General features: G+C 47.7%; 1 protein-coding gene across 2 annotated transcripts in view; it reads right to left on the bottom strand.

Annotated features, from left to right (window-relative positions):
- GATAD2A (GATA zinc finger domain containing 2A) overlaps positions 1–10,688 on the bottom strand; it is a 94,296-nt gene extending 83,608 nt beyond the window's left edge. Inside the window, exon 1 of one of the 2 annotated variants that reach the window (XM_057708999.1) lies at positions 10,363–10,688. The gene's annotated coding sequence lies outside the window, so the exon portion shown is untranslated. The remainder of the gene's footprint in view (positions 1–10,362) is intronic. The other variant, XM_057708998.1, reaches the window with a different exon arrangement.
- Positions 10,689–13,305: the final 2,617 nt, after the last annotated feature.

Genomic DNA, 13,305 nt, shown 5'->3' on the forward strand with positions numbered 1-13,305 from the left:
GTGTGTGCACTGGTGACAGACAGGTGGGCTGCTCCAGAGGACAGTGCCAAATTCTCCAGCTGGGAAAGGGTGAAATATTGAATAGTTAAGAGTTTATTCTTGTGATAGGAAGAGAGTGCCAAGTGTGTAGATGAAAAAAGCGACAGTGAATCCAGACTTGTTTGGGGTCCTGGATGCTCAGGAGGGTGAATGCTGAGGCTGCTTGGCCTAAAGACCTTGTGCCTATAGTACTGGACTAAACAGCAAACAGTTCAGCTGGGTGATTATGAAATATGACACAATCGCCTTCAGATGCCATTCTAAAACTGAAAAAACTCTAATTTAAGAGACAACTAGGACTAGAACCATGTTTCTCTTGAAGTTTTTTCCCTCTGCCCTAAGAACAAGGCAATTAAAACTTATGGATACCAGTTAACATAATACCGTAAAAACACTTCTGTTATGAAGTTAAACAAAATTTTCTTCCAAATTCACTTCATATCCTTCAGACCAGATCCTTGCTAATAACAGCCAAGCCCCCTTCCACCCTAACCACTGCAGAAATACTCTAATTATCTTTCTAATGTACTATTAGATAAACTTCCAAACACCATCTGAGCTAATTCCTGTACAACAGAGAGACTGAAAAAGAAAAAAGAAAAATTGGGGGCCAAATTCCATGTTCATGTCCTCTTTTATAAAGCAGAAATTGGTCAAAGGCTCAACAGTAGTGTGGAACTGACTGAAAAGGAGTAGCATCACCTACTGAATGTTTAAGGTACTGTACTTTTAGGGGTTTTAATCACAAAATTTCTTTAAAGTTCCTGGTGGACAAAATTTAAGATGTCTTATGTGATAAACACTGATTAACAAGAACTGTGTAAGAGACCACTCATCAAAAGGGTTTTGTAGGCTGGGGAGCCTGTAGGCACCAGCTCCAGAAGTTCACAAGCTGGTGGCACAGAAAGACACACAATGATTTCAATGCAGAAAATGCATTCATAGAAAAGACAGGAATCACAGAAGAAGGGGCTGCTCCCCTCCCTGGGGAGGGTCTGGGAAATCTTCGTAGATGTGACACTTGAGCCAGCTCTTCATGGATGAACATGCCAGGCATCCAGAACAGCAGAGGCAAAGGCCAGAGCTGGCTACTCCCAGAGTGTCAGAGCTTTGGGGCAGACAGAGCTGCAAAGGGATGGATTCATTTACCTTTAAACTTTCTAAGTGGCTTTCTCTCTCAGAACATGGAATGACCACTTACTTAAATTCACAAGCTAAGCAGACCTGGTTACGTAGACGTTAACCAATTTTTAGAGTACTGCTATCAAAGTGATACTAGGTTCCCACTTGTTTTCTGAGAAGCTCTCCAAAGAATAAACAGGCTGTTCATTCCAAAGTGTACCAAGTTTTAAGAAAAAAAAAAGGACCCTTAGGAAAAAGAGCATTGACTACTTTCCACACTTTGCAGTGTGGAAAGTCTAAAACTATTTTCATTGAGTTTAGGGACAATATAACCACAATCTCTAAGAGGATTATTTTAAAGTTTCTTATTTCACCCCAAATTCACTCTCAGATGGTGAGATTACAAAGCAATCCATAGGGAAAGGAAAGGAAAAGATTCATTTATATGTGAATTTGATTTCCCTAGTACTTTTATATTTTCGGTACTTTTTTCAACCAGAAAATAGTTAAGGGGACTATGCTTTATGAAAAATACAATACTCCCAAAACATTATAGCTGCTACAACAAATGTCTTTTTAAACCACAACACTTTAACACTAGATTAGGAGTTTGTGGGAGACAGATCAGCACCCATTTGCCACATCTCTGCCGTGTATGCAGAGCAGCTCTCTGAAGCACAGCTCTCCAGAGATGAGCCAACTTGTCAACATGTGTTTGTTTTGAGTATCGTTTCTAACCACAATTCTGAACACTTAGTGTGGATGCAACATGGAGTTCAGGCTCCATCTGCAGTTAGTCTCTGTGTGGCCCTGACATATCCCACTATTACAGAGTTCTGAGCACAAATGCTTCCCTAAAGGGTTAAATACTAACTGCTCAGAAGTATCATCATGAACCGGAAGTGTATCTCCCACTCTGTCTTCATCTGCATGTGTCACCAGTTGGCAAGGAATATCTCTTTTGTGTCTATACATGGCTTACAAAAAAAAAAAAGCACACCTAATTTAGATCAACTTTAAGTCTTTACAAAGTTAGTAAGTGAACCATGTTTTCTATGAATGAAAGAATTAAAAGGAAAAAAATCAGAAAACTACTGAAAAAAAAATGCTATATGACAGTCTTAAGTCTAGAGATCAACCTATTCAAACTTGCTTAACAAAGAAAGAGTATTAGTCACATCAGTGGTCTGCTAATAAACATCCTTGGTTTAGACACGAAGAAAAACATGTTTTAAAAACTTGGTACCCAGTCCACACCCCCCTTCCCAGTTATTAAATGGCAGATCTTCCAACCTAACAAAGGAAAGAGGAAAACATTCCTCCCCAAAGTTTTCCTAATACGATGAATACTCCCCTCCTCCACTGGTGCCCAGCATTTCACTATAGGAAATACAGGAGGCGGGTCTTCCCAGTTTTCTCCTTCACAGCTTGTTAACAAACACCATGCCCTCTTGCATGCTGACCTAGTCAGGCCTACAATTCTACCAACTCCTGGTCTGGGAGCAGTAAAATCTTCTTCTCAAATTTGGGTCAAAAAAATCAACCTTCAATAGAGATACTTAACCTCTTAAAAGAGGTTAAATATAAAGTTGAAAGCTTTATAAATATGAAGCCTAAACCATGAAAATTTCATGCACATTAAAAAATTGTTCTGCTGCATTAAGAATTTTAGACCAGCTTAAATGACAATTCTCAAAGGAAAAAAATTCAGAAGCAGCCCCCATTATCTGTTCTCCTAAAACTCTCTGTAGACTGCATACTATTATAAAGAGTGTCTGCACGATCTGATTTCACTGGCCATCATCGGTTTCTGATTGAAAATACTTATTCAGAGCTCAATTTCAGTATTATTTTAGAGTTCAATCTTGAATCCTACTATGGCATATTTTATAAGACTCTCTACCTTTGAAGGTAACTTTGGGCTTTTCTTGCCAATGGTGCACAGTTCAAACTCTGATTTTTAGATGAGCATAGGCTCCTCAGGTCAAGAGAACTCACCAGACTGTGTTTTACCTCCAGGTCCCTGACGGTGCCCACGCTGTTCACCTCCTGGGAATGCCTAGCCACCTAAAAAGTAGCTCTCCCCATCGCCCCCTCCTTTTCAGGCTCTCCAAGCCATCCCTCCTTCCGCAATCCAACTGCGGCATTTTGCTGCACTTAGCAGTTCATGAACCTGTCTTTTCCTAGTAGCATGTGAGCTCCTGTGTCCAGCCAGGTGCGTTACCTTTAGCAAGCTGAATGACTATTTCCACCACACTCGAAAGTAAGGCTTTTCCTACAACATACTGCAGCCACATAAGAGTGTAGGTTTGAGCCCTTCTCCTGGTTAGCCTGTCATGCTTCAGGAGGCACTGCACGTCCATATGGTACCCCAAGGTGATTCGGCGGCGGTGGCAGCGTAAGGCTATGATGAACTAAGAGAATCCACTGGGAAAAATCAGCCAATCCACGGACCTCTAGATTATCAGCCCTCAGTCATACACAGTAGCCTGTGGCCCCAATGCGGACTGATCTGCTCTTAGGCAGTGTTAACTGCCATAGACAGCTATCCAAACCTGGGTGCCAACCTCAAGAGGCATAGTCAGCCTTGATATGATTCTGTAACAACTGCCTTTACTAGGAACCTACGACAATCCAGCTGTTTGCTTTGTGCTTACCATCCCCACCCAACAAATGAAGAAACTGAGGCTCAAAGAGGTTAGGCCACTTGCAGTTAGGCCTTCCTGAGGTCACAGAGCCAGCCAGTGGCAGAATCTGGCTTTCTGGCTCTAAAGTTTCTACTGCACACAGGGCACTTTTACAAAGCAACAAAGACAAATAACAGCAAACAATTCTTCAAGAGCACACTCTTGCAGAAGGATCTGTCTACTGTCTGCTTCCTTAAGTTCTATACACATCTCCAGAGCAGCCTTTTTCAGGCAAGCTCCTGCAGGGAACATTGTGATAATGTAACAGGAAACCATCCTGTTAACCACTCTGCCAGATAGTCCTGAGTTTGTGGGTACATTAGCTGAGCCCCTAGAACTGCTAAGTGCAGGTCCACTGACAGCTCCCAGCCCTGACAAAGCAGTTTACTGAGCAAAAAGTGAGAATCTGAACATTTTTTCTATGCTCAAACTGAAGCCCAAGAACTCGACCTGGAGGGCGGGGAACAGGAAATGAAGAGAGAGCAAGCATCCACTTCCCAAGGGCAGCAGAGCCCAGAGGTGGGAGTCTGGTCACATGCACAGTTGCATTGCTTGTCCACGCCCACTTCCGGCCTGGGCCTTCCTCTTTACCTCAGGAGTCAGTACTTGGGTGAAGGGAAAGGAAAAGAAGACAGACTACCAGAAACTCTCCTTGTGATATGGCTCCCTCTCCCCTGGAGCCTGGGTCCTGAATGAGTATCCTCCCTGCTCTCTGGCTCCACCCCTCACAAATACACTTTCTTAAGAAAAGCACCTGTCACATAATTGATCTATGTGGACTAACATCAAATCCAGGCCACAAATAGGAAAATCAAAGTAGTGCTTCCCCAGTCCCAGGACAAGAGGGAACCCTGGGGCAGAGGGAACTCTGTGCACCAAGAACCTACTAATACATGACAAAGCAGTCTATCTATTTGAAATCTCACTTTTCCTATGCCATGAAAAACAGCCAAGCGCTACCCTTGTCTGATTTTTTTTTTTTTTTTTTTTTAGGATTTCAAACAAGGCAGGAAGGGCTTTTAAAGCTGTTTATCTCTTTGCATGATATACATTGCCATGAAGAAATGCAGGATTCCAAAAACACACTGCCACTAACTTCAAGAAAAGCAAAGCCGAAAATGCTCCTGGCAGTAACCATTCCCGACTCTCTTTTGTTTCTTCAAGACTACAGCCACAGTCATCCTGGATCAACTAGTGCCAAAAGCCAACAATCAACTGGGAAAACACCATAATTTCTGCTTCCTTTCAGAGGGAGGAAACAGAAGCAAGGAGTCCAGTGAGGAAAATTAGAAGGGTAGTAAGGTTTCACTTCCAAACCTCCAAGAAACTCCACCCCAAGCTCCCACTATCCAGGGATATTCCCAAAGAAGCCCTGAAATATTCTTTCATTCGTTTGTTTACTTGTCTGTGACTGGGATGTAACATCCTTGAGGGCTGACTGCATCTGTCTAGTCAGCTCACTGCTAGGCCCCCAACACCCAGCATGGTGTACCTGGCGCATCACTGGCGCACATTTATGGCTGAATTATTTGCTGGCATAGGAAGTTATATGAGCCAGAAGATCTAACACTTTCTATTTTTCAATCCAATTTAAGTTGCATTAAAAAACAAAAAACGGACTTCCCTGGTGGCACAATGGTTGAGAATCCACCTGCCAAGGCAGGGGACACAGGTTCGATCCCTGGTCCGGGAGGATCCCACATGCTGAGGAGCAACTAAGCCCATGTGCCACAACTACTGAGCCTGTGCACCGCAACTACTGAAGCCCATGCACTTAGAGCCCGTGCTCCGCAATAAGAGAAGCCACTGCAACGAGAATCCCATGCACCACAACGAAGAGTAGCCCCCGCTCACTGTAAACAGAGAAAGCCTTCGTGCAGCACCAAAGACCCAACACAGCCAATAAGTAAATAAACAAATTTATTTATTTATTTATTTAAAATAAAAACCCTACCTTATGGCCACACAGGAAAACTTGTGGCAAGTTAAGCCCTTACTTGAGTGTTCAAGCGTTCCTCATATGCCAGTTTGGACGGATAAATGAGTATTCAAACAATGCACCAATATAAACAAAGGCAGCCAGGCTGCGGAGAAGATAAAGCCAAATTTAATACTAGAAATTCAAAATAACAACATCCACTCATTTGGATGGAACGACTCCATATAGTAGTTATGTCCCAATTCCGAAAGAGGTCAGCTTCTTTCTTATCATCAAAATCCCACAGGGATTTAATGCCCCCAGTGCTGTCTCCAACAGGAAGGAAACCCTGACTTCCCCAGCTATTTCAGTTATATAAATCAACAGTTTATTGTGCAGAGTTAGAAGCTGGGCAGTGTTGGGACCCACATGCCTTTTAGAGCTGCCCACCAACGGATAACCACGTTACATTACATCTAATAAATGTACCTAGATCAATATCATTTCTAACTACCCAAGGGTTTTTATTGCTGTAAGGATCTTTCGATTCAAAAAAAAAAAAGTTTAAAAAACTTCCTGTTAGATGAAAGAGACTTGGTGGTGGCGCCACCATCCACCAGAGTGAAGTCTGTGGCACACAAGAGACATCGTAATTTCAAAAGGAATAATAATCCCTTTAAAGTTGTTTGCCCTATGTTTTACATTTTAAAAATAATAAACTTTGCTCCTTTCCCATATAATGGAATAAATGTCCTTAAAAGAATTAAGAGAAATTTAAGACTGGCAGATATTTCTTGGCTTCGATAGTAAACTCACTGTGGGGGGGGGGCGAGGGAACAGGGCAGAGGGAGAGAGAAGGGATAATTCAAGAGGGGTCGAAAACCCTTTTCTTCAAACCTGAGAGTGGTGAAGTGGCAGCCTAGCTCAGATTTTTCACCCACAATGCCCCCCCAATCCAGGTTTGAGCTCTCAGGGACAAGTGTCATCCCACATGAATAAGTGAAAGAGGCTGGCCCAACTCACCAGCCATGATTTTAAGGCTTTCACGAATTGCTAAGAAAAAACCCTCTCAAAAAAAAAAAGAAAAACAAAACACAAGGGTCCTGCCCACCCCAGCCTCTACCCCCGGAGTTTGAGTTAGCATCTCCACAGCTCTCTGAATCCTTGGGACCTCGAGGTGAATTCTGATCGCCTCATGGGCACTAAGCCACACACTCAATGTACTATTATTGTGTGGCAACAAATGCCTTTCTTTGCACATCACTTTTCCAGTGTTTTGTCCCCGAATCTGATCCATTACCCTAAAAGAATGATTTCTCTTCCAAGGTTCCAATGCGTAAGAATAGATCACTCCTCAGGTAACTGCTGCATATCACTCAGTCAAGCAGTCCCAAAATATGGCCATGCTCCTTTATGCTTCAGCTTCTTTTTCTTCCCATAATTCAAGTTTGTAACGATCTTCTATTTCGCCTGTGGTCTAATTATAGTAATACATCTCCTTGGCCTTAACTCACAAATTACCCTATTTTACAGAGGGAGAAAGCAAGGCCAAGGCAAACATAAACCCCTGTAAGACAGCAAATCCATCTCACATCTGCTATCTGAGCACAGAAGAATGATACTAGACACGGGTGGGCAGTGGGTTTTGCAAGAGACACTCCAAGTTTCTTTCTCTTCATTCTTTGGGCGTATTTGGTCTTGGCAAAATGTCAAGCGCTTCCTGGTCTGGGAGTCCAGGCCAGAACCATAATCTCCTGAGCATAACAACCAGCCTTTACTGCACACCAACCATGTGCCAGGCGCTGTGCTGGCTGCCTCCTATTTGTTATCTCAGATTCATTCATTCACGCATCCAGGAAGCACTTCTTCCCATCTGTAGGCGCCTTCACACACATTCAGAGATGTGACTCCTCAGATATTTAGTAACGTGCTGATCTTGTGCCATAACTTACCCAAGGCCACACAGCTAGGAAGGACAGACCCAGAATCTGAATCAGGTCCTTCTGACATCAAAGCTCCCCCTTTCCTAACACCTCACCTTGCTGGTTCTGTGGGTTTCACTTCCAATAATAAACATATGCCAGCACTTCTCTGCCCTGCATGAAGACATCTTAAGCCCCGAGCTCCCCACCATCTTTCCTCTTCCCCTCCGGGCAGTGCCTACAGCTGACCAGGAAGAGGCAGTAGAGGAGCAAGCAGGTCTGTAGCAGCTTCCTGCCTGGACTTGACTACCCCAGGAGCAGAGGGCCCAGGAAACTCTCCAAGCGCTTCTCCACAGAAGAAAATAGCTCGAGTTGAAACTTGTGTCCACATGGTCCACCGACAGATTTAGAACTCAAATTATAGCCTCAGCAGGAGTCTTCACAAAGGACTCAAATTAAGCAAGACCCAGATGGAAATGAACAAGAGAGAGACAGTCTTAAGTCAAACTGTAAAGTGAACTGCAGTTCTAGCAGAGTCAGAGGGAAGAAGTGGTTGAAATGCTAAACCAAGCAAGTTCAGCCTATATTTCAGAACTCCACTTCAGGAACGTTCTCCTCACGTCCTTAGCCTGAGACTTGTGTGTGGACACGAAGTGGTTACAAGTTACTCAGGTTTCAAACTGAGTTCATTCCTGTCCTGTGGACCATCTCTCAATGCCAGCATTCATCTACTTGGGCTCCAGAGAGCTCTGCGTTTGGCGAAACAGATAAAATTAGCTACTGGAGTGAACTTGGAATCCAGGGTGGGCCATTAAAAAAAAGTACACATGAGATTTATAAAAGCCACGTAAAAACTTCTTGTGAGCCAAGCTGAAGTCACCAAAAACTTAGCGAAATGAATTCAAATCCCCTGTTCCTTGCCTCCCTTCCACCCTTCCTGGATCTCAGGTGACCCATTTCCTGCTTCTTACCCTGCCTTTCAAACCAGAGTGGCCCACAAACTGAGGATCCACTAGAGATGAAGAGGTAAATCAGAGGGCCTAGGAAGAGAAAGCACAGCAGGAAGACCTGAAAGAGCATTTTTCTCCTCCTTTTTTGGGGGCGGCAGGGGGTGGGGGGCAGTTATACTATACAGTGGGAGGGCTGAGGGATGGGACAGGAAGTGGGTCGGTCCCACAACTTGAAAGCATGATAATCGGGTACAATGCTCCAGCCCTGTCCCTCCTGCCTAGTCTACACTGGCCTGACAACACTGTGGTGGCCCCATGACTCAAAAATGGAGTAACCAAGATTGTCATCTGACAACAGTTCCTGCTCCCCCAAATCTAACAGGTCTTAAAGGAAGAGAGAAAACAGCATTTTTTTTGCCTGTCTCCCAATTTCCCTTCCAACCATAAATTCCTCCAGGACCCCGGAAACCGAGGTAAAAGTTCAGAGAATACCCCTAATCTGGCAAAAATAGAAGACTGAAGGTGGGAGGGACATATTTCTGGTCTCTCCTTCCAGAATAGAGAGAAGTGGGTACCACAAACAGAAACAGGGGAAGCCTGAAGTTGGGGGCTGGAAAGGAAAATGAGGGAAGAGTTTCTCCCTTAGAGAATCAGGAGGGAAACCTCAGGAAAGGGGGAATGTCCTCAGGCAAGTGAAAGGGGAACCCCTGGGAATGCAGGGGGACCCTTCAGAAAAGTGAAGAAATCCAGTGTGTCTTCCATCAGAGAGGGGGTATCCTGAAAGAGTGGAGGCACATTTCAGAGATGTGAGGAGCCTAACAGAAGTGGGACACCTCATATTAGGGGGAGAACCTCTGGAAAAGCCTGGGACCCCTCCAAACACTGCAGCATCCACAGATTAGTAGGGGTCCCCCCAAAATGGAAACCGTTTTGGGAACGTGGGGAACAGTTCCTCAAGTAAATAAGGATCCAGTCAGACATATGGGCATTTCAGAGCAGTGGGCCCCCTCAGTAAAATGGAGGTACTCATCAAAAAGTAGTGGGTCCCATCAAATGTGGGGACAACTCAGAAAAGTGGGGAACACCTCCAAGAGGGATTCTGACAGAAGCAGGAACACCTCAGATTAGTTGGGGGCCGCTCGGGAAAAGGAGGAGGTCACCCAAAGCAGTGGGGACAGAAAAGCAGAGAGAGCAACGCAGAAAGGTGGGGGAAAGGGGGACCTGTGAAAAGCGGCGGACACCCTAAAAAGGCAAGGGCCAAAAAAGGGACACAGAACAGTGGGACAACAGCTCAGAGAAGTGGGGGTCTCCTCACAGAGGTGGGGGTCCCCCCAGAGAAGTGAGGGGGAGGATCCCCTAGAAGCAGAGATGTCTCCTGAGGGAAGTGGGGGTCCCTCAGGGAAGACAGGGGGTCCCAGAAAGGCAGGAGGTCCCGCAGAAAAAGCAACCCCTCGGAGAAGCAGGGGTCCCCTCAGAGAACTTGGGAGGGGGAGTCTCAAAGAGGCGGGGCCCCCTCAGCGAGGAAGGCAGTCCCCCAAAGAGATGGGGCACCCTCAGGGAAGGGAGGCTCCTCTCAGTGAGGCGGGGTCCCTTAGAGAAGCGGGGCCCCTCAGACGAGGGGTCCACGCATGGAAGCGGCCCCCTCAGAGAAGCGGAAGCCCCAGAGAAGCCCGGGGCACCGGAAGCCGGGGACCCGCCACCAGCGGCGCCCGCCCCTCACTCACCGAAGTTGCTCGGCGCCTCTGCGGGAGGCCGCTGGGCCCCGGACGGCCTCGGGTGGCGGGGTCGGATCCCGTCCGCTCGGGTCCCGCGGCGGCAGCTCCCTCAGGTGGCGCCCGCGGCGGCGGCGACGGCGGCGACAGGACGACGGACGGTCGACCGACGGACTGCGCGGGCGGCGCGGAGCGCGTTCGGGCGGCGGGGGTGCGCGTGCGCGCGCCGGGGCGCTGACCCTGGGCGGGAGGAGCCGCCGCGCCGCGCTGGAAGCCGCCGCTCGGTCTCGCCGCTCCGTCTCACACTGAAATTGCCCGCTTCGCAGCCCGGCTTCCCCGGTTGCTAGGCAGATTTCGCCTCGCACACTTCCGGGTTGAGGCGCGTCTCATCGAGTGGCGGCGCCGCAGGCCAATGAGGTCCAGCCTGGGTTCCCGGGATCCGCGCCCCGGAGAGGGCGTGGCCACACTCATGACGGACAGCACCCAGGGGCCAATGAATGCGCGGGCCGGCTGGCCCTCGGGATCGCGCCGGGGGCCTGGGCGGGACCTAGGAGGCGGGACGAGGTGACTGACAGGCGGCCTGCCAATGGGAGAGTGCAGCGGACCTCAGGTCCAGTCAGGGCGCTGCGAGGGCGGGGCTTTAGCTTTGGGGCAGGAACACCTCGAGGGGCGGGGCATGAGGACGCGTCAATGCGTGGCCGGCTAGCTCGGACACTCGCTGGGGGTTCCGCCGGGCTGCCCGGCGGCCAACAACTGGCTGGGCAGGGGGTTCCCCGCAGTGCTCAGCAGGGGCGCCCCACCCACAATGCACCGGAGACGGCCTGGGGCCAGCGGGCGCGAGGCGGTTACGCCGGCCAGTGGGCGGGGCCGCGTGAGGCGCGCTCTAAGGGCACTCGGCGAGCTGCGGCCCGGCCTTGTTCCCGAGGGGTTTCGTTGCCCCTGGGCTCTCTTCTGATGAGAGTCACGGGTTCGACCCTCTTCTCAGGAGAATCTTGGGGATTCTTGCCCCCTGCCCCTCTTCTGAGAAGAGTTTTAGCGATTCTTGCGCTGCCCACTTTTCTGAGAATTGCCGGGATGAGCATGATTTTGTACACTCGGGACCCCCCAGCTCTCTGTTCTAAGAAAACCTGTTAGGATTCGGTCCCCTGTCGCCTTTCCTAAGGGGAATTTGGGGAGCTCAGGACCCACTGCCTTTCTTGGAGAGTATTTAGAGAACACACCCTGCCTCTTTTCTGAGCACTAGTGGGGGCCGCTGGCCTTCCTCCTCCCTGATCTGAGGGGCAGTGGGGGCTGCATGTCCCTGGCCTTCATTTCTAAAGATAACTCGGGAAATGCCTAACTTGCATGTCCCTCCTCCGACCAGAGGAGAAATTTGGAACTTAATGCACCCCTCCTCTCTCCAGAGACGAATTGCAGGAAACCGATGGCCCCTCACTCTTCTAAAGTCAAGAATTGCCAGGGAGTTACACGCTCCCTGAGCTTTTTCTAAGCAGTATTTGAGTGTCGCAGGAAGAGTTCCTCTTTTCCTAAGAACTGCAAACATTTGACTCCTGTGCCCTAGAAAAGTTACCCATGTAGCCCTCCTTCCTTTTCTTATTATTTATTTATTTATTTATTTATTTATTTATTTATTTTTGAGGAGCATTTTTCCAAGCAGCTGTCCACTCTGTGGCCCTTCCTAATTCTGTCCCCTGTGGGGCTCTTCAGTCCCACTTTTCTTCTCTGCTGAGTGGGGCCCTGCCAAGAAGCAATCCTGCTTCCCACCTGTCTGTCCCCAGACAGAACTAAACAGTCACCAAACTCTGCTGCAGCATCCACCATGGTCTACCAGGCATCGGAGGCCTTCACATCTGTCATCCCCCAGCTGGTCTGAACTCCTCCCCTGGTTTACGGCAAAGAACCCAGTTACACCCTTCATAGGCAACCAGACGTCCATTGCATTGAAGGGCTGAAGAACGCAGCAATGAGAAAGATTCACAACACTCTGAAGATTCAATATGGCAGACTTTTATCTCCCCCCAACTTTGTGCACAGATGTGTGCAAGATGCTGAGATACCTGAATTATGGGATGGAACTTGTGAGCCAAGATAAACACAATGAAGGGAAATAGGCCTATTAGACAAGGCAGACTGTTATACTAAAGAGATACCAAGAATCTGTTGTAGCAATGTAGACGAGGAAGTGATTAAATGAGATAATGGATGTGAAAGTGCTTTGTAAACCCTGAAGCAGTGTTCCCCTGTAGAAAGGATTATTGTTATTGTTACAAGTGGGCTGACCTTCCTGGAAGAAAAGTAAAGAATTCTGAGAGTCAGAGTAGTGGGAGGTTGGCAGAGAGCCCTGTGGGGCCTGACTCCCTAAGTGAGCTCAGCCTGGACCCAAGTGACAAGGCTGACAGAGTCCTTGGCTAGGGAAGGAAGCCACTGGAAACATGAAGACACCGTGTTCCCAGAGTGCCTCGTTTGTACCTCTGTTGTAGCACCTACCACATTCTGCAACTGTCTAAGGCGGTCTGGGTGGACAATAAACCCTTGGACTTTGGTGACTGGCAGCACTGGGGTCGAACCCACGCCTGCCACTCCCTAGCTAGGCCAGTTACTTTTCTTAGCTATATCCAAAATGAGATCACCAGTCTCTAAAGGTTGCACTGAGAATTGTGAGCTCAAAGTGTCTCGCATGGTACCTGGTGTGCAGTAGGACTCAGGAGCTTTCTGTTTCATTCCAGTCACTAACCAGGATGCTTTCTGAGAGTAAAAATCCAGCCTTATTCATTTAAGTAATCCCTCAGTCCTTTTATAGTTCTGAATTGAACTGGGATCAAAGAGCAGCTCATTGTCCAACCCCTTCATTTTATACGTGAGAAACTGAGGGGCCCAGAGGGCAACTGTAGCCTGTTCACATCCCACTGCTATTTTATGGCTGAATCCTAAACTTGCATTGTCTTAATCTCACTT

This window comes from Hippopotamus amphibius, chromosome 15, assembly GCF_030028045.1.
Source record: "Hippopotamus amphibius kiboko isolate mHipAmp2 chromosome 15, mHipAmp2.hap2, whole genome shotgun sequence".
NCBI classification, from domain to species: Eukaryota; Metazoa; Chordata; class Mammalia; order Artiodactyla; family Hippopotamidae; genus Hippopotamus; species Hippopotamus amphibius.